General features: G+C 42.8%; 1 protein-coding gene across 4 annotated transcripts in view; it reads left to right on the forward strand.

Annotated features, from left to right (window-relative positions):
- The window catches only part of C21H1orf226 (chromosome 21 C1orf226 homolog), a 281,417-nt gene that overhangs the window by 129,471 nt on the left and 125,280 nt on the right, over positions 1-26,666 (forward strand). For 2 of the 4 annotated variants that reach the window (XM_074349721.1, XM_074349722.1), the window contains exon 3: positions 13,806-13,855. The exons of the other annotated variants lie outside the window; for them this stretch is intronic. The gene's annotated coding sequence lies outside the window, so the exon portion shown is untranslated. The remainder of the gene's footprint in view (positions 1-13,805; positions 13,856-26,666) is intronic. 4 annotated transcript variants of the gene reach the window in all.

The following is a 26,666-nucleotide window of genomic DNA, read 5'->3' on the forward strand; positions in this document are numbered from 1 at the left end:
GGCTCTATTCCAAATGAAAAAAAACCAAACTGTTTAAATACTATTTTTAACACATTTTGAAGCGGTGATTGGACTTATTACATGGTGTTAACCTATTTAGGAATTCACACTGAAAGGCCTATTGATTTCCTTTCTTTGTTTTGTCTTTCTTATTTTTCAATTACAACTAGATCTTTTGCTGGCAAAAAAAATCCAAATTGTATAGAAGATCAAGCCATACTCTCATACTCCCTCTCTAGAGGTTTACCAGCATCAACATTTTGGGGAGTCTTTTTAGTTCCTTTTTGTGTTTTAAGCACGTAACACACACATACACAAAGTTAAGAGCACGATCTCTGGATTCAAAGCCTGACCTCATGGCTCACTGGCTTTTTACCTAAGGCAAATCACTATACCTTTCTCAGCCTCATTTCCCTCAGTTTTCAAATGGAGAATATTAAATAGCTCATAGGACTGTTAGTGACTATTCAGTTAAAAAACCTATGTCAATATTTAACATAGTATCTCAAACATAAGCACTCAATAAATGTCAGCTACTAATTTTAAAAACAAAAATGGGATTATACTATTCATACTCCTACAACTTTTTTTTTTTTTAAAAAAAGATCATGGTAAATGGCATCCTTTCATGTCAGTATATACCAGTATTCTTCATTTTTTTAAATACCTCATAGTGTTATTGTATAGATTAAATTATAATTTATATAATGATTCTCCCCATTGAATATTTGTTTTTTTAAAAATTCTTTGCTGTTATAAAGAATGTGGCAATGAATATGCTTGTATCTCTCTCCTTGCCCTCTCTATTTCCACAGGCTTTGTTGCTAGGTGTGGAATGGCTGAATTGGATGCTATGTCAGTTTTTTTAGGTACTGTCAAGTTGCTTGAATGCCCACTGTTAATGTTCAACCGAAGCAGCATTACTGAGTAGTATTATTACGGCAGTACACAAGGAACAATATCTAATAGTGGCCAGTAGCATCATTCCTTTCCTGAGCGTGGGCAGACATTTAGGAGACCCTTGTACTTGACCGGTGTTACTTAAAAGAGCTCATTATGGACTTGGGTGCACTCTGTGTTGTCAGAACCTTCCAATATAAGGACTGTTTAAGTGGTACTGACACTTAAACACATTACATTTATGTATCAAGAATGCTCACTGGTGTATTTTTCGTCAAGCAGAAGTTTTTTTTTTTTTAATTTTGCAATTTTTGGCATGAATCGTTTAATGCTAGGTAAGCCACGACTATGACTTTTTTTTTTACATTATTCAACCTAATATGTAATCCAAACAGGCAAATGCGTAAGTGCAGGTAGCCCATTGTACCTGCTGGTTGGTTATGAAGTTGTACTGTCTTTTACCTCTTCGGCAACTCTGTTTCCAGTTGATCATGATGAGCACATTTTGCATCATTCTGAAAAGGCATGAAACCACTGAAAGAAAAGCGAAAGAAGAAACATGACATCCACTTTTAAGAAGGCATATTTACATTCCTGGTGGGGCAGGGTTAAGGCCACGTGTGGCTCATTAGGTCAAGAGAATGGAGGAAAATGAGTGTGGTGGTGGTGTTAGGAGACTGTGTACACAGATCACACTATTCTTTTACCATTTTGTTTTTGGAGAGCCATGAATAAGCTCTCATCAGTTGCCATTTCAGCTTGTTTATTGATTGCAGTATCACCTTAATGATCTGTTCAAAGACTTTTTAACATTTTATTCAGGATGTTGAGTATAAAGTATGTGGCATCTTTAGTAAAATGGCCCTGAAATTATATCCAAGACAGTTGTGATTATTATACATGTAAGAGTTTAAGTGAAAAAAATCTCCTTTAGAATCTAATTATGGAAATTTCTGCTTTCAACTTAGAGGTACAGTTGTAGGCACACCTCCCTAACCCCACACCCTCCCCCCTACTCTTTTTTTTTTTTTTTTTTTGATCTTGTGTTGAGAAAGCAGAAGAACTCAACTGAGGACAGGAAAACAACTAAGAACAGTCCTGTGATTATTTGAAAACAGCTGCAGAGTAGATTCTTCCTTACCAAAAATTGGATTGGCATGGGGTATGAAGGTCTGGGGGCTGCAATAATTAAGGAAAGACTGGCAGAAAGGCTTTTGGGGTCAAGCTGAACTTTATGTTTGGAAGAAAGTCTGAAAGAGGTTGGGTTTACAAAGTCAAGGCAAAGAAAATATTTTGGTAAAAATCTGAGGTTAAGAACAGGTTCAATTAAACTGTGATCAGGGTATTTTTTGAGAAAAAAATCCTAATTGAGCTTGTAATTGTTTTACATAAAATATTTTCTTTATGAATCAACTGTTAAGTTCACTTGCTTTAATAATCATCATTTAGTAGGTAGAGTATTGGAAATTAGAAAGTCAGATGGTGAAAGACAAATTGCATATGATTTCACTCATGTGAAATTGAAAAAAAAAATGAACAGAGTGAACCAAACAAAAAGAAACACATACAGAGAACCAGGGTAGTGGTTACCAGAAGGGAAGGGGGTTAGGGGTAGGGGGAAATGGGTAAAGGGGGTCTGCGGTGTGATGACAGGTGGAAACTAAACTTTTGGCAGTGAGCATGCTGTGCTGTATACAGAAGTCAAAATATACTGTGCACATGAAACATATAATATTATAAACCAATAAAAATAAATACATAAATTTCAAAGGGCATACCTTGCAGTTCAGAGCATCTGTATTACCCATGTTGGTCCAATAGCCTGTCTGCAGGAGAAACCCTAAAGGAAACCTAAGACCACAAAGTCAGGATAAACATTTCAATACTACACAATGACAATATGTATAAAATTTATTTTTGAATCAAAAGAACACCTTTCACTTGGGCCTGGGTACCCTGGATAGTATCTTTTCTACTAGAGAGTCATTCTGCTAAAGGCAGTCTCTATTTCACTTTTAGGAAGTTTATATAATTAGTTATTTTAATTTATACCTGCTGGCACTTTGCATTCGCAGGTTTAAAGATTGTGTAGACTCATTAACTTTTAATTAACAAGCGTTGCAGCCCTAACACCTTTCATTCACGATCTCGGGGTGTTTCTGGGAGAGAGAGAGAAAAAAGGCAGACCTTTCTCAGTCCATGATTGACAGATGGGAGCACTTGGGATGTGTATAGTTCAGGGATCCACTCAGCAAACAAGGTGAGGAATGATTCTTGAGGCCATTCATTCATTCAGCACATATTAATTGCCTGTCTCGAGAGTCAGAGGAAATATGCCAGTGGAAACTTAGGGCATGATTTGGTTTTCAATATGGTTGAGCTTTATGGGTACAGGACCTTAGAACTGGAAACCTGGGAGTCAAGAAAAATGTCAGATAGATAAAAAAATACATGTTGTGTTGGATGAGGTAACTGGGACACTAAGAGGGGCAACCCTCCTGATATTATTGCTTTAACCATTAAAAAATTGAAAAACGAGGAATTATACTGAACAGGAAGACAGAGGAGATGCTGTGGACCCATTCCTTGAACCTGATTTTATTCAGAGAAACTGGCAGAAGGTGAGAGAAGGAGGGAGGTTAGGATAAGAACTGTCTGTTCATTTTTGTTGCCAGGGGACTTGGCTATAATCTCCCATGGTTTTGGCTAAGACTGATGGTGTTTCCAGGATCACCACAAGCACAGAGTAACACTGCTTTATCAGAGGGAGACCGGGGTAGGGGGTTTGGGGCTCATGAGTAACAAGGAAGACAGGTGGTGAATGCAGGGCCCTGGGCAGTCTTAAACAGGGAAAACGTGAGCTTCCAAAGAGCATCTCAGTAACCATGAGGCTCTGAGTGGTTTTCCCCTTGGAAATTTATTCTCTTTCCAATGATAGACCTGAGACCCAGAAGCCTGGAGAATGATGCTTGCTGCCCTTCCACCACCCGACATACTTCTCTGATTCTTCATTTGATTCTGGCCCCTCTTGAGCCTGCAGTGATAAATATCGGCACAGATTTCTCTGACCAGGGCCCTCTGGGGTGGTTAGGAGGTCACGCCCCTTAGATCCTATTCATTAGTTTTTGGTAGCTCTGCCTGTCCCTAAAGGCCTGGACCATTGTCACAGCACAGACCACAGCCAGTCATAGGAGAAGTGTATCTTCTGAGTCTGTCTCTTCTCTTCCCTCATTCTCTTCTGTGCTCCCTGTGGGCGAGGGCTCCAGCCACTGCAGCAGGTACTCCGGCCCAGCTGTATCTCTAAGAGCACCATTTACCTTTGAAGTGGGAGGCAAAGGGGCAGGGCACAGCCACTGAAGGAATGACACAGCAGTTGAGGACAGGACAGACTGGTTAGAACCAAGATGGCAGAAGATTTGACTTCCAGTAGAACTTGAGCCTCATGGCACACCCACAGGTGCCATGACAGTTCTTAGGCTGACCATAAAAGGTGAAAAGTGGGTGGGCGGGACATTTGCTGGAAATCCTCGTCCCTTCCTCAAAATAGTTGGAATAATCCTCCTACTCATTAGCATGTGAGATTACCGAGCCCATAAAACCTAACAAGTTTACACCTTGTGGTTGCTCTGACTCTCGCTCTGGCTCTGGCTCTGTCACACTCACCTTCTGAGACGGTCCATTCTCTGTCTATTTAATGTGTATCTACTTTTTCTTTAAGCACCCCACACCTCTTGGTCTCTCTCCCTCTTACCTTTCTGAGGTGGCCCACATTCTGTCTATGGAGTGTGTGTCTCCTAAGCCATCTTCCCTTCTGAGAGAGACAGACCGCACTCTGTCCGTGGAATGTACATCTCTCTAAATAAACTTACTTTACCATGCCTTGCTCTTGAGTTCTTTCCTGGGCGCAGCAAGAACCTGTTCTCCCCTCTAACACCTTCCCAGCCTGTGAACTGGGTACAGTAGTACCTGCAGTGCCTCCCTCTTAAGATAGGTTGTGTAAAGATAAGGTGAGCCAGTGCTTGTGGGAGCTCTTTTTATACATTATGAATTGATTAATTTGTGCCTCCCTTTTCCAAAGAGGATTAAAGTACCTACAGGTGCTTCATTAATAATCCAACTTGTCCCACACTCCATTTCCTTAAAATTTTTACTCAGTCACAGATCTAACTAATCTAGGTTAAGGCTGTCAGTTTGCTAACTTAGGCTGTTTTGTTCACTTAAAAGGGGTGAAAGTTTCAGAACCACATCTCAAGGAGACTTGAGAATTCCTCTTGTTCTCTGCCCTCCCTGATGGCACGGTCCTTGGGTTACTAACAGTGCTCGTGGGACGCAGTAGGCCCAATGGTTGTCTCTGTTTTAGCCATGGAACACTAATAACTTGTTATATTTTTTCCATAAAAATGAAATTATTTAAGGAAATTAAATTTATTTTCTGTTCAGAAACAGGGAATATTATAGAGGAAGTGGAAAACGCAAGCTAAGTAAAAAATATTTTTGCTATATTCAGCCTTCATTTAAGAAAATTTATTGGGCACCTGCTAAAGTGCCAGGCCCTGGGGACGCTGCAGTGAATGAAGGCTCTGCACTCAGGGGGCTTGCATTGTGAATGGGGACCTAAATGCCGCACTGAGCATTATAGCGAGAGTGTGAACTTGCAACCTGCGGTAAGTGCCATGAAGTAGGGGGTGTGATGGGAACCTAACGAAGTAACCTGATTTAGCTTGAGGGCACAGCAGAGGCTTTTGTGTGGAGGTTTTATCGAAGCCTTTACTAACTTTAAATTATTATTTTTCTATGTATTTACTTTTCACCTATAGGCTGACTCAGCTCATTTCTCCTCCTTTGGGCTATATTTCTTCATAAGATCTACTGCTCGTTAGAAAACAAGTGATAAATACGCCCATTAGCACTTTGTGTCTTTCTAAGCTAGTGTTGCCCTCAGGGAGCTCTTAAATTCTCCCCTCTTTAATCGCCCTTTGATGACAGGCCTTGGACTCTGCTCTTAACTCTTCTTTCTCTGGTATGCCAATAGCTCTTTTTCTCCCCAAAGGGCCAGTTTGTCTGGGGTGGCAGAGGAAGGGTGAGCAAAGAAGAATAAACAGGCCTTCCTGCCTGAAATCACACCATTCTCCCTCTTTGGGTTGCGAGCTTAAAAAAAGAAAAAGCGTCCTGGACAATAATGATTACAGAAAATGTGTTTAAAATAATTTTTTAAGCTTAAATATCATCCATAATTCCAACATTCAAACTTAACACTGTTAACATTCATGAAGTATATATTCTTCCAGTCTTTTATTCCTCTATGCATTTGTTATTTAATGTTTCCATTTCTATATATAAAATATCATGGTTTACTTTTTTAAGCATGAGAGCTTTTTACTATTTAAGAGAGCCATATTAACATATCTTGATGACTTTTTGTGGATATAGTAAGTATAGTTAAGCACATTTGAAATCCTCCCTCCTCTGTTTCAAACACACAGAAACTAGTTTTTAAATTCGTAATTGAATTCATAGTCAAGAGGAGAATTTTTTGGACCAGGAAGAGTGAAGTCGATGGCCCAGACTTCAAAACCTGCCCTAGAAAAGAGTTTCAGTGACCTTGCACATGGCAGGAAACCAGAACCAGAATTCTGTATGAAGCTGGGGTTAGGGCCATGTCCTTGCCAGTGGACTGGAGCCTGACCATTTACAGTGGTCCTCAGCTTTCCTTTGGCCCAGGAAGGCAACAGAGCACCTATGAGAATAGGACCCAGAACTGTGAAGCATATGGTTGATATCTACCATTTTGTTGTCCGTAAATGGAGAAAACCCTAAAAACCTACCTTCCAACCATGTGCAGAGTTGCCTGCCCTATAGGGCAAGGTTCATCCATGATATCAACTGGCAGAGAGTAGCAAATAGGAGGGGAAAACTCCTATGCCAACTCCTATGAGTTTGCAAAGGAAGCTTCCCGAGAATTCAAGGAAAACCAAGTCCTTGCAAGACAGGCAGCAGACCCCTGCCAACAAGAGAACCCAAATCCAAGAAAAGAGGAGCAACAGAGCAGTCTGGAAAGGTCTTTAATAATGTGTGTATTTAGAATCTCAGAGACAAGAGAAGTAGTATTTCTAAAATGAAAATAGATTATTAAACAAGAATTCATCAGTATGAAAAAGATCCGAGTGGCAATCTCTGAAATAAAAAATACAGGGATTGGGGGAGGAATGAAGAAATGATGTCAACAGTAGACTAGATGTAACTCAAGAGACTATGAATTTGAAAACAGAAATGAGGCAGCACAGAGACATAAAGGGCTGGAAAGCTGGACAGAAAAGAGCAGGTTAGATTGAGACGCTCTAACATACAATCAGTAGTTTCTTGGGTTTCTTCTGGTTTTGTCAGAGTAGCTTATATCCTGTTAACCCTTCCACTGTGGATACTAGAAAAGCATACACACACACACACACACACACACACACACACACACATACACATATATACATATCATGTATTTGAATATAAATAATATAAAATCTGTCTGGAGGATGCTGAAGCAGTGAGGCCTAGAGAGACCAGGATCCCGGACAGAGGAGAAATGCAGAGAAGTGAGCTGGACATTTGATGCCACTTTCCCTCCACGTATCTGCCAGTGTGTGTCAGCAAAGTGACTAAATAGATGCGCAGAGCTTTTGGCAGTCTCTCAGACCTGGGGACCCAGAAATTGCAGTTCAGGGCCTGCCTAGGAAGAGGGGCCCTGGTAAACACCCCAGCTCTCCATCTGGAGCCCTGGAAGGTTCCATCTAGGGAGTGAGGGCAGACTGGAATACCAGCACTTGAAAATCTGACACGTACCTTCCGTCAGCTCAGTCGCGGATCAGGATGATGCTTTCTCTGTTCACCTTTTTTGCCTGCCAGAAGCAAATGTAAATCCTCTCTGTAGGAAAATAACATTCAGATCCTCAAATTAACTCAGTGCTTTTTCATATGCTGTGTACGACAGCCAATAAAACATTACCAGATGTTTGAGAGAGTAAAATCAAATGGCTGAAAAACAAGAGGAAACCAAAGAAACAGGAAACAGAACTGCACAGGAGCTTCATACGTTGCAGAGATTACATGTGGACTTTAAAACAACCGGGATGAGTTCAAGGAACAAGATGATAAGGTGGAGAATTTTGGCAGGGAATGGGGATCTATTAAAAAGAATCAATTAGAAAATCTGGAACGAAAATTTTACAGGGAGCAGGCAGTATCTTAATCCTTCATTAAAGATTGGAGTTTGAGTGAAGTTGGAGTCTGGAGCCGTGATTCTGACCAATGGAAGGGGCTGCTGTTCGCTCGGGATTTTCTGCAGTGATGTCCCAGGGCTGTGCAGTCTGCTTGTGACTTGGGTAGGAGGCAGAGGCAAGTATGAGAGTAAGGAACCAGTGCTGATTGAAAGCAGAGCCTTGGTTAGTGAGGCACTGGATAGATGCCTACATGGGGAAGAGGGAACCCTGGAGTGAGGAGAGAGCATGACAGAACGTTGTTTTTGTGTTCTTTATATATCTTCCTATGGCCACTTAGGGTACTCAGAATGGTGTAGCTCCTGCTTTTATTTAAAAAATTTTTACATTTATATTATTTTCTGTTACGTTTTAGTGAGTTGTATCATCCTTTGTGTTTATTTACTAGGCTGTTAGGTGCTTCAAGCCAAGGTTTCTGTTTTACCTGTTCATTTCTCTTCTCTGCATATGACCTTCCCTTCCATCCCCTCTACCAGCCTCTGCCCAACATCCAGCGCATTACCTTTACAAAGTAGGAGCTAAGCAAATATTTGCTGAATGAATAGAAGACATAACTCTTGATTGACTTCTTTGTTAATTCGAGTTCTTAAAGTGCTCCCTGAATGGTGATCAAAGGGTGACAGCGGTGCAGTGGAAAACATACATTTCTGCTTTTAGGGAGTTGACAACAGGGAAGAAGGAAGATGGTACTCGGGAAAGAGAACAGGAGGAAATGGAGGATACATGGCAACTGCCCAAAGCCTCGCTGACACTCCTTCAGCAACTTACTTGTCCTCGTTACAAACTCTGTCCATAGGGTCCATACAGGAGACAGAAACCACACCACTGATTAGAATAGGGGAAATTTAATATAAAGAATTAGTAAGTAGTAAATGAAAGCTAACTACTAAGAAGGGTGAAGAGAATTTTAAAGACTACAAGAGCAACTTCTGTCTCTAGAGCTGAAGGAAAATATCTGAGGAAGGATAAACTAGGAGAGAGAGTCCCCCAGAGTTAACATTTAGACCTTGGAGTGTGAGTGTCCGGGGCAAACTGGATGGCAAAGTCCTGGGGCACCAGCAAGACTTGGGGGAAGGCGTGTTATGCCACTGAGTCTCCCACTTACCAGTGGCCAGGAAGTTGCCTGCTGTGCCACAGAAGCAAGAACAAAAGCACTGGAACCAGGAAGAAACCCTTCCTCCCGCAGTGTCCTTCCAGCACCCTCTGCTGACAAGACCTAGCGCTGTGCCAGCTGGCAAAGGAGAAGTGTTTAGAGCGGCTCAGTCCAATAGAAATATAATGCAAATCACATATATATAATTTAAAATTTCTAGTAGCCACATTGGAAAAGCAAAAAGAACCAGGTTACATTAATTTTAATAGTACATTTTACTTAACGCAGCATAGCCAAAATATCATTTCAATATATAATCAATATAAAATTACTAGTGAGCTATTTTACATGTTTTGTACTAAGTCTTCAAATTTTGATGTGGTTTTATACTTAAAGCACATCTCAACCCACACTAGCCATGTTTCAAATGCTTAATGAGGTGTGGTTAGTTGGCTACCGTATCTAACAGTGCAGTTTACAGGGTCCAGCTCCAGTATCGGAAAGCTGGTTGTAGCACATGGATTTGAAGCTGAAAGGCAGTGAACCAGTAACTGACACACAATTGTAATAATTATGTGGCTACATAATGGAATATTATATATAATTAAGAGTGGTGTTCAAAAAAGTTTGCAGGAATTTTGGAAAAAGGTTTTTATTATGGTAAGTCAAATATCATTTAGAATTGTATATAAATAGAATCTCAATTTTGTAACAACATCAGAACTCCAAACAGAAAGCCATGTATTTAAAAAGATGATCAGGAAATACACCAAAATATTAAAATGATTTCTTCTTCCTACACTTGTGTATTTTCAAATTCTTTTTAATGAGCACACAACTCATTCACATAACGTCCATGCTGTCATAGAACAGAGGTGTCCTTTGCATCTCCAGACATTGGAGGGCCTCAGTTGGTCACAGTTTCAGAGAGAAATGGGAATACTGGAAATGGGATTGACTCTGAGTGTGAGAGCTTAGCTTTGTAAGGTGCAAAGCTTTTGTCATTCTGTGTTTGGAAAGTATGATTGGGAGTCCTTAAGGTAGCAGAAACCCTAATCTCTCTGAATCTGTGGATAAGGGAAGGTGGTTTATATACTTTCTGTTAGAAGCTGCTTGGTAATGGCTGGGATTGGAATGCTAGGCATTGTTCATTTCCTTTTTTCTCTTGAGGATCAGGGGATTAAAATGCTGTTGTTGGAACTGATTTATATTTTGCATCTGCTGTATAGAGCATTTTATCCCCTCTGCTCTGTCCTAAAAAGTAGAGGCTGTTTTTTCTTTTCCTCAGAGAAGCTGAAGATGGGGAATGCTGTGATCTGTCGGGTGCTGTGTGTGGGGGGGGGGGTCTGCTGACACAGCTGAGAGACAGCTTGCCCATTTTGTGGGTTCCCCTTGAGTTTTGGTTATTAGCCCGACTCAGCTTTATGCTAGTTTGGTCTAGAAAGGCCAGAGGTTCATGAGACCAACCCAAAATCTGACTGTAAAATTTTTAAGGAAGCAAATGCTTATTGACCTTGTTATGTACCGGGTACTGTTGTTAAGTGCTTGTCATAAATTAGCCCATCTAATCCTCAGAATAACCCTATAATATATAGGTATATTTGCTTCTCCCGTTTTATAGGAGGGAAACTAATGCACAGAGGTTACATAACTCACTTTTGGCCACATGGCTAGTAGGAGGAGGAGGCAGAGTTCAGATTTACACGGTCTAGCTCTGAAGCCTGTGTACGTAAGAATTAAGCCAGTGCAGTAGTTCTTAAACTTTAGCGTGTCTCAGTCTACCTGAGGGCTTGTTAAAATGTGGGTTGCTGAGCTCTGCCTCCCTTTTCTCATTCAGTAGGTCTGGGGTGGGGCCTAAGGACTGGCATTTCTAGTAAGTTCCCAGGTAATAATGATGGAATTGGTGCGGGATTACACTTTGAGAACCTGATAGGCTCATCCTTATGACCAGAGCGCATAGTCCTTGCTAGGCAGCTTCTGCCTCACCCCAGTGTCTGCTGCTCTCGGGTGGTGGAGGTCGGAGGGGCAGCTGGCTGGGGCCCTGACTCTCCTACAGCAAGGGTCAGACTACCTCGGACTCTAACCTGTCCGTTTTCCAGGTGCCCTCAGCGGAAGGTGCCTGTACTTGATGTACTTCTATAAAAATAACCTGACTGAGACAGTATTCACATGTTATACAGTTCACCCATTTAACGTGTGCAATTCAGCGGTTTGTTGTATATTCGGATTTAGAATTGTGCTACCACCACCACAATTAAAGAATGTTTTTGTCGTATCAACACGAATCCCTGTACCGGTTAGCAGTCACTTGTGTTTCCCCCAAAGAGCCTCCAGCTGTAGGCATACTTTTAACCTGTTGGGGTCCAGCATCAAAGAATAACATGACTCTCAAGGACTTTTACTTGAAAGACAGAGCTTTGAAATCATGCCTCCAAAAAGCTTTTTGCCTTGTGGCCAGGTCTTGTGAAAATTTGCCTGGACTGCTTGGTGATTCCTCTTCTGCCAAGAACTTATGTGAGAAATTTAACCACTTTTCCAGACTCCTATATATTCTGGGATTTGGAGTCTGATGCTGGCACCTTGGGGCAGTTTATGAAGGAGCATGATTGTCTTTTTTTCCTCTTAAACTCAACAGTTAGGAAAATGTTCCACATACAGTAATCACCTTTTTGGAGGAGGGCACCATGACTGCTGTTGGAATTATATGAAGATGGACAAGACATATGGTCTCCTATCCCCAAGGAATTTAAAGTTCAGTAGGAAAGATGGCCATACACAGAAACTGCTGCTAACACTAAGCAAAATGTGGTCAGCACTCCAGGGGATGTACAGAGTGCTGAGGAAGCCCATTTTGCTCATGGAGAATGATCTGGACCTTGAAAAATGGGTATCATTTTAGTAGACGAAGATGGAGAAAAGCTAAAGGCTGTGACAAGAGCCCCCAATAGTGGGAAAATGCAGGGCATGGTATCCAGACAGTGAGTTAGTATGGTGTCCCTGGAACAAGAGGGGACTTAAATCTCCCTTTTAAATCCCTCCCAAGTAGAGTCAGTCTGTTTGTTCCTCTTGCTGTGTCCTATATCATTTTATGTCCCCATCCTTCCCAGCTCAAACTTCCCCTCCTTTAAAACTGCCCTGATCTCCATGATTCCAGTCTAATCCAAAAGATTCACGTCATGAGAGGAGGGGGTGCTGCTGTAACCGTTGAGCCCATTCCAGAAACCCCATATGTGTGTGTGTTCACAGTGCTCTGTGGAAGGACCCTCCCCAACCCAACCCCACTGGCCTTCGTGTTTGGCCAAATGGAGCGGTGAATTTGCACTGATGCAGGAGAAGAGGTCATTACTTCTGGGGCCCCACAGTCTGTACCCTGTGAGCTGAGGTGAAACTCTGCTCTGATTCCAGCCCCACTTTGCTTCTTTCATGGGCCCAGCCTGTGTCTGTTCATAACATCCTCAACCTGTTCATTTAGATGTGGGCTGCTATGTTTTATTATTTTAAATCTGGAAATTCCTTCAGATGCAACACAGAGACAGGGGAATTTTTCCTTTCAAACATTTAAAAACTTTTAAACAACTTGTCAACTTGTCGTGATGTGTCAACTGAGGACCTGATGCTGCGAGCCTTCCCCTCCTGGAAAGATTCACTCAGCTAAACCAGAATGTGAACTGATTCTGAGTCATCTGCCTACAACAGAACATTTTTCTCTCCATCACGATTACATTGCATATGTAGCAACCAACACGCATTTAAGAGCTTCCCTAAGCAGGGAAGCCTTCCCTGGTGCTGTTGTTGGTGCTTTCGCAATGAGCTTTCACTGCCTTTCTCCACCGCCCTCTCCTTGGCCTCTGCCCCTCTGTGGGCCCTCACTGTTGCACATACCTGTAAGGGGCCATTCGGAGCCTTGTCAAGGCTGAACTGTCAAAGGCTTTTGCTGGTTTATGTTTCAGGCTCTTGGAGTGTGGTCAGCCGTGCAGAAACGTGCCCCATGGGTAGATCAAAGCTTTGGTGGCTGGACTGATGCAGTCACTGCTCTGACTAATTAAAACCAGGCCTGTGTGCGTGGCAGTGATTAAAGGCAAAGAGACAGTTACGAAAAGGTGATGGTGGTTAATTCCTGACATTCCGTCTCTTGGTCCCCATGGGGCTGATGTACAAGGAGAACTTGCCTGTCACATGCACTCCTAACAGGACTGTGTTTCCATGCACACCTCATGCACACACGTATGCATACACGTGGTTAGATCATTTGCCGACACTTGTCAGTTGAATGAGTCACAGACATAGAGAATCTGAGAGCTGTAAGAGACATGGGGTTCATTTGGTCCCATCTTTTAGAGACAAGAAACTGAGGCCAGAAGGACCCCCAGAGTTGGCTAGGAGCAGAGTCTGTATTTCATGTCACCTCTCCCAGTCCCAGCTTAGTGTCATGTTGTAAATGCAGCTATAACTTAGTTGCTTAGGTTTTCACTCATTCCAAAGATGTTTGTTGATCACCTGCTGTGTGTCAGAGTCTTTGATTTCATCACTGATTTCCTCCTCAGAGATCTTTGACTTCTGCTCATCTGGCTCCTTCCTGTCTTCAGTGCTGAAGGTCAGTTCATCTCCACATTCCCTGCGCTGGTAACTCTCCAAATTTCTAATACTGACCAATAGTTTCGAACACCTACCGTATCCTATGCAGCATGCCAACATTTTTCCTCAGTTACTAATAACAAAACTAGCATTATGTTGAGCCCTTACAAATGCCCGAATCTTTGTTAGATGCTTTACAGATGCTATCTCACTTAATCCCAGGAAAATATTTTTAGCCGACTTATCCCTCACAGCATGCCATTCGTATTTCCAAGGCTGAATTGCTACAAGCCTGAGCAGTGTGCCCAAGAGTACCCAGGGAGTAACTCGTGGACCTAGCCTTTTACTCCCATGGGTCCTCTGTCTGCCATTACAGCGCACACTTTCCTCAGATGCTGCCCTGATAAGCTGTGAGGGGGTAGGACAAGTCTGTTCTTCCAGTGGTCCTCTGACTCCTCTCTCCACCCTTTACCTTCTGAAAAAGAACACTCCAGGTTTTGGGGCGGGAGTCTGCTGTTTCTCCACTCTCCCTTCTGACTGTTTTCATTGTTTAGAGATAGTCTCTCTAAACTGAAACCCACAGCTCACGGACTGGTCCACTGGTTGCAGAAGAGGCTTGCTGGTTTCAGGCCTCCTTCCACCAGCCTGCTCTGCATTCAGGTCCTGCTGCCTCGCTCACCTGTCTTCCCCTCCCCCTGAGGTATCAGAGCAGCCTCATATGGCTGAATCGTTGCTTACTTGCGAGCGGAAGTGGTGGCATCTTGATCATAACGCGCTCACCAGAGCCTTGGCTAGCCATGTATGTTCTGTTGAATGTGTCTTGGTGTCTGTGGAGAGGGTGGTGAGTTGAGCCAGTTCATTTCCCGCTTACAGCTAAGGCCAGCTCACCTTGGCTGGAGAGAGTTCTTGAATATTTCTTGGTAGCAGGAAGTCCTGAGTTAATGAGGTCTTTTCAAGAGCTTCAGACTGAAAGCTAAGGTCCCTAAGGGAGCACTGATGTTGACATTTTCACTGGGCAAATTCTCACTGGAGACAGAGGGCCGAGGATTGGGCTGGCAGAGCCTAATGTCTACTAATGTTGACTTCAAACCAGTAAAGCCCTTGCTAAGCTATTTAACTATAAAATTGGAACCTGGGAAGGCAGTGCAGACTCTGGGATTACAGGTCTGGAAATTTGGATTTGCTTTCCAGCCCTCTACAAGTCAGTCACTTACTTTCCATCTCTGTTTCCCCGTTTTGCACAGGGATTTACATGGGCATTAAGACCCGCTGGGAAACAATTCCTTTTTCAGCTGGGTGCTGGGTTTGGTGAAGATGCTGTTCAATCTAGATATGAAAGCACGTGATTTTGGATTAACTCTCCTACCTCTGCCTGAAACTGATGCAGGCAACTGACAGTTGATTAATGAGGATGGAATTGAAGTCTAGAGAATTAAAGCATAATCAAGTCCTTTATTACTAAAAGAATGCTCAACTCAAATGGACACAGACCACCTGTTCTAACACTTACCAGCTATCATACTAAAAGGGAGACTTTGCAGGGAAAGTTTCAGCTTTATATTTTGAAAAATTTAAGTGCACTCTCTAAATAAAAACTGTTACGTTGCTGTCATTTTTGGTCCTTTAGAGAAATGCGAATCCTTTCCAGCCTCTTTGTCTGTCTCTGAGGGCGAAAGGAAGACGCGTGTGAAGCACTTGGCTCACGGCCAGGCACACAGCTAGGCTCAGTGCTGTGTCGCTGCCGCCCCAGGTAGTGGGAGCCAGGCCTGAAAGAACCGATCACATTGCATATGCAGGCATCTCTTTATCTGACTGTGCTGTTGTTTTTAATGAAGGCGTCATTTATAGTATACTGCAGTGCATTAATCCTGTAGTCCTGCCTAATTTGTGTTCTGAGTAACACAGGGGTTTGAATGAAGAGAACACAGGGTGGGAGGCAGGCTGGGGGCAGAAGGAGGGGGAATGGGTGTGGGAATGAGGGAGAAGTGCCTCTTTCTCTGGGTGGACCCAGCCCTGTGCTTGCAGAGGGTTTCAGTCTTCACTCTCCCCCTTGGTTGGGTGCCTTTGTGCAGGTCCCAGCCTGTGCTACCCTACCCGTGGCCCTGGTTGGGGAGGGCGTCCATAGACAAGTGTAAGAGACTTGAACGACTTAATCAGAGCAGCAGCTCTCAAGTGACCTCCATTTAACTCACTCAGTCACTTGCTGGTCTCCATTCCTCTTGCGAAACATACTCGTGGCTCCTGCTGCTACGTATTTGTGTTCCTGTTGTCATAATTGCCACCACGATTCTGCTCCCTGCATTTGGGCTGACTGTGTACTAACAGCCAGTTGTGTAAGTTTCCAAACCTGTTTGTGCCAGTTAAATTTGTAATTGTAGCTGAGTAATGTAATCATTACGTAAATGAAGTGAGTGGGGAAGATAGCTAGTACTCATTGAGCACTTACTATGTACTAGGCATTCTGCTATGTGCTTAACATCTAGTCGCCTATATTTGCTGTGTTTGTAAAACTAAGTTGAGTGTTTTGAGCAAAATTTATAGAAGTGAGTTGCTACAAAAGAAGTTACCAATGAATTAGGTATGAAGAAGATGACAATAAAAAGGTTGGGGGGAAACTAAAAACCTTGGACAGTTTCTGCATCCAGAAACCTTTGCATTTACTTAGCAAAGATCTTTAAGTTCTAAATCTACTTGGAAGAAAGGAAAACTAGAAATCAGTCAATATACTATTTATACAAGAAAGACTTTGGGAAATTAATCTGTGGGCCCATACCTGGAGGTAAGCTCTCCAATCTAAATAAAAATATCAGTGAATAAGCATACATTGATATGTTTCTATTTAAATAAAATGTTTTAAGGTATGCACATTATTTTCTATGACTTTTGGCTTTAACATCTGTTTTACGTAATAGACCACCTTTTACTGGCCATGATTGTGTTGATAATTCTTGTACTGTAAGAAAGTTACTGAAGCCAAATCACATATAAGCCCCAGATGGCCTCTGGTGGCGTGGGCAAGTGCCTGTAGGTGAGCCGAGGAGGCTCTTGTAAGGAACGTGTCTGTGAAGTAACCATTGTTGGGATCATATTCTCCTATTGCAAGTTCCTTTTTTCTCAGTTATTGGGTTGGATTGGATTTTAAAACATCAGATATTTCTAAAACTCAGTGGACTACATCTGCCAAGGTTTTGGAGCTCTGTTGTGAGTGTAATGAAATTTGACATACAATAACATTGCCCTCTGGTGCCTGTGACCAAAGGAATTTCTTTGTGGTTCCAATGGCCAGATCCTCTGAGGATCTGAAGGGTGAGCATGTATGCGTGTGCACGGATACATACACACACGTGCTTATATTAAATTACACAAGTATTCAGTGAGCCTCCTGTATGCCAAGTGCTGTGCTATGAGCCATAAGGACCCAAGAAAATAACCTGATGGGATCATTGCCCCCAAGGAAGCTGGGGATGTACCTAAAGGAGTCACACATCACTGGCTAAGATAAAAGGGCTGCTAGAGATCATTGTGCAGGATGAGGACAGCAGGAGAGGATGCCAGTCAGAAAGCAGCTTCGAATTAGGGTGACATTGCAGAGGAGTTATACAACATCAATGATAATAAGAACTTACATAATAATTTACTTTTTTTTAAATTGAAGCATAGTCAGTTTACAATGTTGTGTCAATTTCTAGTGAACAGCGTAATTGTTCAGTCATACATACACATATATATATTTGTTTTCATATTCTTTTTCATGGAAAAGGGTGGAAAGGGATAAATGATTTACTTTTGAATTGCTTTTATGTTTTCTGATTTAATTTTCAAAATAATTCCAGGAAGTAGAAAGACCACTGCCTTGCCGTCCAACACGTAGGAACACAGATGCAGAGGGAAGGTGATTTGTCTCAGTGAAGTGGAGCCAGAGCTCTGACCAGGCTTCCTGGTACCTAGACTGGTGCTGCTCCCACCACCTAGCAGCTTTGCATCTTGGCATCTTCCTGGCACATTTGCTTACCTCTCACCCTAGAGATGCTGACTGAAACCCATACTGTATCCACCCAGGTTAAACTCCCTTGTAGTCTCTCCTTTTTGATATGCCACAAATACTGCCAACTTACTACATGTAGGACCATGTAACTTCCAGAATGGCCCACGTCTGGTTCCTGCAGCGCCACGTGACAGGTGGGTGTATCGAGGCACACCTACTTGTCTGGCACCCGACTGGGATTCCTGCCTTCTGGACCTGTGGGCAATGGCTGGGGAAGCATTCCCATCCAGTGCCTTTTAAACCATGCAGGGAAATATTTCAGGTGTACACATTCTGCCCAAGCCGGGGCAAGTTCATTTGGACCCTAGAGTAGCCCTTTGCCATTTAATTGGGGGGGTTGCATTTGCAGAAGTTCCATAAGCCACCAGGATGAGGGCCCTCAACTCTTTCCAGCTGGAGCCTGAGTTACACTGTCCCTGGCAAAGAAGGGTCTGGAAGCCTCCCTGTCTCTTCCTCTGACTCAGAAGAATAGAAACTACAAACATAAGGGTAATGATAAAGCTTTGCGTGTGTTATTGAGTGGCTTTGTGCTTACACTGGGACACTGGAAGATATAAACGACCACAAGGGAAGGATACAAGGCACATGGTCCTTTCTTCATGGTCCATTCATTTATTCAACAAGTGTTTGCTGAGCACCTATTAAGTACTCAGTGGTATCTGAGGTATTGGAGCAATCGTTTGCAGCAATCATGACCCTGCTCTTGCAGAGTTTACAGTCTGCTGAAAGGATACAGACAAATCAAGGGCTAAATACAGTGGAGAATGATAAATGCAATGGGTACAATCTGGAGGCAGGGTGGGGCTTCTCAAGGGCTCTTGGCTGAAGGGGTGAGTGGAGGCTGGAATCCAGCCCATGCTCCACTCCTCAAGACATGTGCTGCCTTGGAGAAGTGACCAGCAGTGACCTTGATTGGAAAGACAATTAACCTAGATTTGGGATGGAAGGGAAAGCTTCTTGGAAAGAAACATCTGAAATGAGACTTGAAAGATGACTAGGAATTAGGCAGCCAAGGGGAAGAGAGGAAAGGTGGGAAAGAGAAGAGCATTGCAAGCAACATCATAGTTGCCAACACTGAGATAGGGCTTAGCATGTGCCAGGTGCTGCTCTGAGTGCTTTAAGGTTAATCCTTTTGAGAGGAAGCTACATGTGAAAGGCACAGAAGTGCAATAAAACACTGCATTTTGGGGAATCTAAAGGATGTTCATTATGGGTAGAGCACAGAGTTCAGAGGAGAGGGAGATGGCGAAGGCTAGAGTGGTAATTATAGCAATTCCACTTATTAAATGCTAGGTGACCTGAGCACTCAGCGTGTAGTGAATTCATGTAATCCTCACAACAATTGTATGAGGTAGAGACTATGAAAATATTTGTTTTGCATCAGATGCAAATGAGACAGAATTTGAGTAACTTGTCCAAGACTACACTGCAGAATAGGAAAGACAGGATTTGCACTCAGGCTCCAGGTTATTAATCCCCACCCTGCCTCTCTGGAAAGAACCCAAGATGGAGACAGGCCTCCAAAGATTGACTGGGCAGAGATGGGAAGGGAAGCCCATAGAGACAGGGTGACAGATGTCAGCCTGGACAAGGGGGTTTGCACTGCAGCCTTGTGAACAATGAGAGACCAGCCACGTGGTGCCATTTCTCGTCTTTTCCAGCAAGTCTGGGAAGATGAAGATCCTCCCTTGTAAATTATCTCATTTATTCCTAACCGCAATCCTGTGAAAGCTGAATGTTGTATCTCCAGCACAGCAGTGAAAAACAAAAACAAAAACAAGTGGAAGGAAACAACTTTTCATCTTAAAAAAATAAAGATTCCTACTCTGGAAGCTCATTCATTCATTCATTCAACATCTGTTTATTGAGCATCTGTTATGTGCCAGCCACTCTGCTGTGTGTGAGAGAGACAGTCGTGAACAAGGCACACTTCCTGACCTCAGGTAGGTGGGGATTTAAACCAGGTTAGTGTGGGGATTTTAAAACATGCCTGCAGATTCTTTGACACACATGCCATTGAGAGATGAGATCTAGGACTACTCCTCTGGTATCTGGGCTGACCTCAGGGACTCACTTATAACCTGTAGAATGCAGTGGAAATGTGTGACTTCTGAGGTTGTGGGACTTCTGGGTCCGGGTCCAAGAAAACGCCAGACAACTATCCCTCACTCTGATGGAAGCTAGCTGCCAAGCAAGAAGTCCAACTAGCCTGATACAGCCGTAGCGGAGAGGCCACGTGTGGGGACCCTGGTTGACAGCTCCGGCTGGGCTCCCAGTGGAGAGCCAGCATCAGCTGCCAGCTTTGTGAGCGAGCCATCTTGGACACTCAGCCGCCTCGGACCTTCAGATGACTGCAGCTCTAGCCAGCTTCTTACTGTAGCTGCATGAGAACCCCAAGTAAGAACTGCCTAGCCTCTGTCACATTTCTGACCCATGAAAGTGTGAGCAAGATAAAAAGGTGGTCATGTTATAGATGTTGTGATTTGTTATATAGAACTAGCCACTGGGATAGTCAGCCTCCAAGAACTGAGGGCAGCGGCACCTCAGGGCACCCAGTGGAGATGGGGCTTAAATCCTGAGAGGAGAAATTGCTTAAATACTCTGGTTCAGCACTGAACATAACAGTCCCAGGTATCTCTCAGCTTTTATTGCTAACTGGCCTCGATGAAGGAAGGGACAGGCAAAAGTAGAAGAGAAAAAGTGAAGTAAGCAATTTAATAAAGAAATCTTGATTTTTGCATGCTGCTTTGTGTTTGAACTGACATCCCCGCTCCATACACACATACATACACGCACGCACACGCACACACAGACACAAACACACACACACCCACCACACAGCAGGCAGTGCTGGAGCCTGATTAACTAGAAGTTACGGCCGTCACTAATGGAGCCGACTGTTCTCAGCCTTCAAGCTGGTGATGAATAGTGGTCTCTGCTTTAGTCCTGGCATCCTGATTAGTTCAGCTGTTTGCAAAAGTCTCTGCAGTGGCTTTGCTTCAGGCGTGTCTGCTGAGTGGTTATGGTGGCAGACCGGGGACTGAGGTGAGGTTAGTCCCCAGTGCCCGGTCCCCAGGCTGCAGCTGGAAGAGAGAAGCATGCTCCTCAGGGTTCCCTCAAGCTCTGGGGTAGTTGCAAGCAAACAAAGGAGGTGATGTTGAGGGGCAACGGGTGTGGGCTATTGCCTGGGAACGTTTCCTATCAGAGACCAAGGTATTCACTTTCTACATTGTGTCTCACCTTTGCTTCCTTGTTTTGCTGTGGGTATGAATAAAGGAAGCCTTCCTTTCTTTTCACAGAACAACAGAGAGGAGAGACGACAGTGGTTAACAGTGCATCCCAGTTACTGTCATCCTGTTGGAAACGGAGACAGCAAGGAGTGCAGAGTCTCCTTTCAGTTGCTGGAAGAGCAAAATCTCTTCCTTAGCCGGGGTTGACCTTGCTCCTCCACTTAATGTGTCAGTTATGGTGGAAATCATCGTGCTTTCACCAGAAATATCTATGGGCAGCTCTTGGGATTACTTTTGAAAGGCAAGTGTTCCTGGTAAATCTTCTTCCTTAATTAATGTTTGTAATTTTTTAATCAGTTAGAAATGAAAGAACTTTACCCCTGGGCTGTCCAGGATGTTAGCTGTCTATTTTTGCAGGGACCCTTAGGAGCAATTTTCAACCTCATTTAACCTGCAAAACAGCTGTTGTAAGAATTGGTGAGGATCTTAGTACCCCCCAAAGGGGGCATGAGTGGCAGAAACTTGATTAGGATTCAGCACTTGTGTTACCTGGGCCGGCAGGGAGCCTGCTGTTTCACCGAGGTGAGTCCCAGGGTGCCCTTAGGAGGTGACTTTCCTCCTATCAGAGCTCTGTCAGGATCTTCAAAGACACTGTATCACTGGCACCATCTCACTTCTGAGTTGGAAACTGTATCTGCTAGGCAAATTGGCTCTGGAAGGGTTTTCACATGCTCTGCTCTGCAAGTCACATTTGCACTTGAGTTCATCTTTACATCATTGAAGTTGAGTGACTTGGGGTGAAGCAAAGACACTGTAGAGACTTTTGCAAACAGTTGAACTAATCAAGATGTCAGAACTAAAGCAGACATAGACACTTCACCAAAGAAGATGTATGGAAGGGAAGATAGAAGGATCCAGCTCAGTGGGGCAGGTTCTATTCTGGGAACATCTGAACCCTGCTGGCAGGTGCCAGGATCTCATCTTGTCTTCCCCTCTTTGACTGGGGTCCCTGTTGAGGTGAGCAGTTGATAGCCATCCTTTTGCATGAGGAACATTCTCAGGAATTATTCCCTTGAACAAACATTTGCTACCATCTTGTTAAACTCCTTAAGGATGGAAAACCTAAGGATATTTTCATGACTGCTCCAAGTTGTGTGTGGTTTTGAATAAACAGTCACAGGGTTGTATTTCTTTGAAACTGGAGAACTTAGAGACAATTTAGGTTACATTCTACAGATGAGGAATTTGCGACTTTGAGAGTTTAGGTGCTTTGCTTGAACACTAACAAGTAGTTAGAGACAGAGCTAGGAGAAGAACCCAGATTTCCTGGCTCCTAAATCAGTATTTCTATTGCACTGTATTACTTTATCTAAAAATAGTACCTGAAAGTAGATTTAAAACAGGGTTTCTACAAAATTCTCTTTTGAGGGGGGCTGATCTGAAACAGAAATGTTTCTGGACGCTGCCAGATGTTCTGTAGGAGGCAAAATTGTCCCCTGTTGAGAACTACTGATTTAAGATAGGGTATCTTTAAAGAAGAAACATATTTATGTTAACTCCTTGCAGGACTGTGTGAGTATAAAATGGCCCTGAGTAGCAGTCGCCGGTATGGGAGGACATCCAGCTTCCTGATCAACTGTGATCAGACAGAGTCATGGGCGCTCAACAACCATATTGCCTGTTTGTTTATTTAGATATTTAGATCATACTGCTACCACAGCAGGGGAGGAGAGACTGATGGGGTGAGGGAGAGGTTTGAGGAAATCGGTAAGACGTTTTGTCTGTAAGGGAAGCAACTGCTATCGACAGTCTTGTCTGAAGGACTTGGATCCAGAATATATAAAGAACCCTCAAAATATGATAATAAGAAAACATACAGTCCAATTTGAAAAGTGGGCAAAAGATTTGAACAGATAGTTCACCAAAGAAGATATATGGGTGACAAATAAGCACATGAGAAGATATTCAATATCATTAGTCATTAGGAAAAATGCAAGTTAAGGTCACAATGAGATACCACTATATAACTGTAAGAATGACTAAAATTGAAAAGACTGACCATATCAAGTGTTGATAAGGATATAGGGGAACTGGAACTCTGGACATACTACTGGTGGGAATGTAAAATGGTACAGTCACTTTGGAAGACAGGTTGGCAGTTTTTTAAAATGTTAAACATATGTAGTCCAACCATTCCATTTCTAGATATTTATCCAAGAGAAATGGGAGCATGTGTCCATGCACGGGCTTGTGCATGTGTGTTCATGGTAGCTTTAAATGTAATAACCCAAACTGGAAACAAACCAGATGTCCATCAGCAATTCCTTTTTAGATGAGAGCATCTATTTAGGCCAAAATACTGGCTTGCTTTTTGGGTATGTCAGAATATCATTAGAATTAGTGACTCTTCTATTCTTTTTGGCAAGGGGATTGGCAATCCTTTTCTATAAGTCTCAGATGGGCTATTTTAATGATAGGTGATGATGGATTCCTTAAATTGCAAGGTTTAAAAGATTACACCTAGCTCCAGCCACTAGCTCCATTCAAGTGTCTTCTTTATACCAACATTAAAACATTTGTGAGGTAAAGATGTCATTAGTCACTATGGCCTTTCTTAAAGATGTCAGTTCAAATGCCCTTATGGCTAGAATTCTCCCCAAAGAGTCAAGAATGGGAGCCAGGAAAAGAAATTGTTTCAAGGGAAGGTGGAGTAATCAACTTCCCCAGAAGTAGCCAAAATTTCTGTGACGTGTGTTGGTGAGTTGAGACTTGGATTAGAATCCATTTGTTTTGGGCTCCTGCTGGGCATTGAAATCCATGCAGGAAATACAACACGGTTCAGTCCTGTCTTTCAAGTAAATACACTACAAATAAATGCAAAAGGACAGTCCAGAATGTTCATGTGTGGTGGAGCTTGTCACTGGATGCTGCTAGCAGAGCATGCAAGCTAGATCCTTAATAAAGAGTAAGGCAAGAGCTGGTCAGGAAACACTTCAGTGTTCTTCCCAGATGTTTTAGCTTGGCACTGTGTGTTATGGCACAGGCACCTGAGATTACTAGGGAAAGATAAAGCTCTTGTTGTCAAAGAGATTTTAATCTAGTTGAAGAGATGAAATTAGTTTGCACAGGAATAAGATGGTGGTTGATGGTGGTTTAATGTGATAGAAATAATACTACAATATTCTAGCCTGAAATCTGTGCCTACTTGGTCTTGACCCTGGACAAGTCCTTCATTAGATCTCTTGGTCTCAGTCTTTTCAGATGCGAAACGAGAAGCCTGAATAGCAGTATGTGTCATGCCAGATTGATTCTAGCTCTCCCTTTCTTTGCTGTGAGGGTGTCAAAGGAGATCTGGGCAGAATGGGCACGCCTAGTGTGTCCTCATTGGAGAGATCTGCCTCAGTGAAGCACAAAAGCTGTTGATAAGAAATGCTATATCCATTTTTAGGTTGGGCAAATTGTGGGATTCAGGAATATTTAAAGCTCTGGAAGTCACTCTGTGGGAATCACACTTAAAGCTAAAGTGTAAGTCTTATTTGCTGGGACCAAGGGCCACTGTCCTTCGATACCCCTTTTTGATTGTGTGATCTTGGCTTGGGGCTAGGTTCTTGATTTTTTTTTTATAGAATATGCCTTTTAAGCTTGTGTTTTATTTACTTTTTTGGTGGGGGGGTAGATAATTAGGTATTTACTTACTTGTAATGGATGCACTGGGAATTGAACTCATGACCTCATGCATGCTATGCATACATTCTACCACTGAGCTATACCGTCCCCTACAAGGACTGGGTTCTTTATAATTATCAAGAGGGACCTAAACCGAAGAGCTAGGACATCTAGCATGTTTTGTATTGTCCCAGTTCCTTTCTTCCTGGCAGGTAGGATTAGCCGGTGCCCCTAGTCCCATGATAGGAAAGGCGTTTGCTTTCCTTGCCTCTTTCTTTCTTAATTCCTCCTGTCTGATACCTCAAGAGAGAGACTCCTTTACTGAACTATTAGGCTGTACACCAGAAATTGACACAACATTGTAAACTGACTATACTTCAGTTAAAAAACAGAGAAGCTCCTGACGTGAGAGTATTATCCCAACAACGCCCAGCAGTGTTATTTGAAAGAAAACCGTAAATAAGGAACTTGTGCGGAATTAGAGGAACTGAAGTGCATTTTCTTTGCTCCATCTGGTAATGTCTGAATGCCCCCTTTGTCTGGCTTCTGGAGCGCCCAGGCCTGAGTCACCTTTCCTGGAGCAGATAGGACGGACTGCAGGTCCTGCCTGGCAGCTTTGCGAGACTTACTTTGTAAGAGGAATTTCAGACTTTCTGTTGTCTTTATAAAGGGTGTGAAAGATGTGAAAACTTTCTAGATTGGGGTAGCAGCAATATGTATTTTGTCCTCTTGTTTCTATTTCCAAACTCCAGATCTTTGCTCGCCCCCATTCTCTACCCTAATTTGATGTTACCAGGTTTGTCAGTGTACCTGCCGGACATTGTTTCCCCCCAAACAGTTTCCGCTTTCTATCCCTCCTACTCCAGAGAGCTTCTTCTGTAACTTCATATCATTCCCAATTGAAATTTGACTTTCTGAGACTACTTTGGGAATAAGGTAGGTCTAACTGTCAGACTTGATGCTTGCATATGGTCTGAGGGCCTAGATAAGAGAATAAACAGAGAGCTGTGGCGATGTATTCCACCTTATCACTCATAATTTTAATATCATAGTAATTGGTTGGGTACCAACTGTTTTTCAAACATCAAGTTGGATAACAAAAGGATTTTATAACAAGTCCTGCCTGGAGTAACTGAAGTCACGAGCCTTTTGCTAATATGGGTATGGCGTGTTAGGCAGGCAACATCATGGTGCTTGGCACAGGATGGCATAGTCCTTTCATAAGGTTTTATACCACATGAAGTAGACTGGCAGTTACTGTTCCCATGGCATAAAAGAGGTAATTGAGACTCAAGCACTTAAGTGCCCAAGGTCATGTATATAATAAGTGATGAGACTGACCTTCAAATTTTGATCTTCAGACTTGATGCCAAGCTCAGTATGTCTTCTATTACCCATAGACATTTCTATGTGCTTTTATTCATGGAATTTTTCTGTTTTTCCCATAAGCTGCTCTCATTAGATTAGGAAAAATGAACACTTCATTGGTAGTAGATGTTATAATATTAGCAAAAGTCAGAGGAACTTCTAATGTCCTCCTCTTTTACCTGAAAAAAAAAAGTTTTCAGCAGAAAAGAAGAGAGGGGACAGCATACATTAGTTTCCTTATGGTCCTGCACAGCTTCAAGGGTTATGGCCTGAACATTGCCGATGACCCTCACACTCGAGTGTTTCCTCTAGACATCCTAGGTGACGGAGCCCAACAAATGGGTAGAGGTCATTCTTATATGGCACTTTACTAACCCCAACTCTACCAGCACAAATAACAACAAACTGTAAACACTCATGTCCCTAATTCATCTCCTTTAGAGACTGGAGGTTTTGTTATATACACCATAGAAGTCTTTAGGGGACCCACCTCAATATGTTTTTTTCATGTTGACTGAAAT

Source organism: Camelus bactrianus, chromosome 21 (genome assembly GCF_048773025.1).
Source record: "Camelus bactrianus isolate YW-2024 breed Bactrian camel chromosome 21, ASM4877302v1, whole genome shotgun sequence".
NCBI classification, from domain to species: domain Eukaryota; kingdom Metazoa; phylum Chordata; class Mammalia; order Artiodactyla; family Camelidae; genus Camelus; species Camelus bactrianus.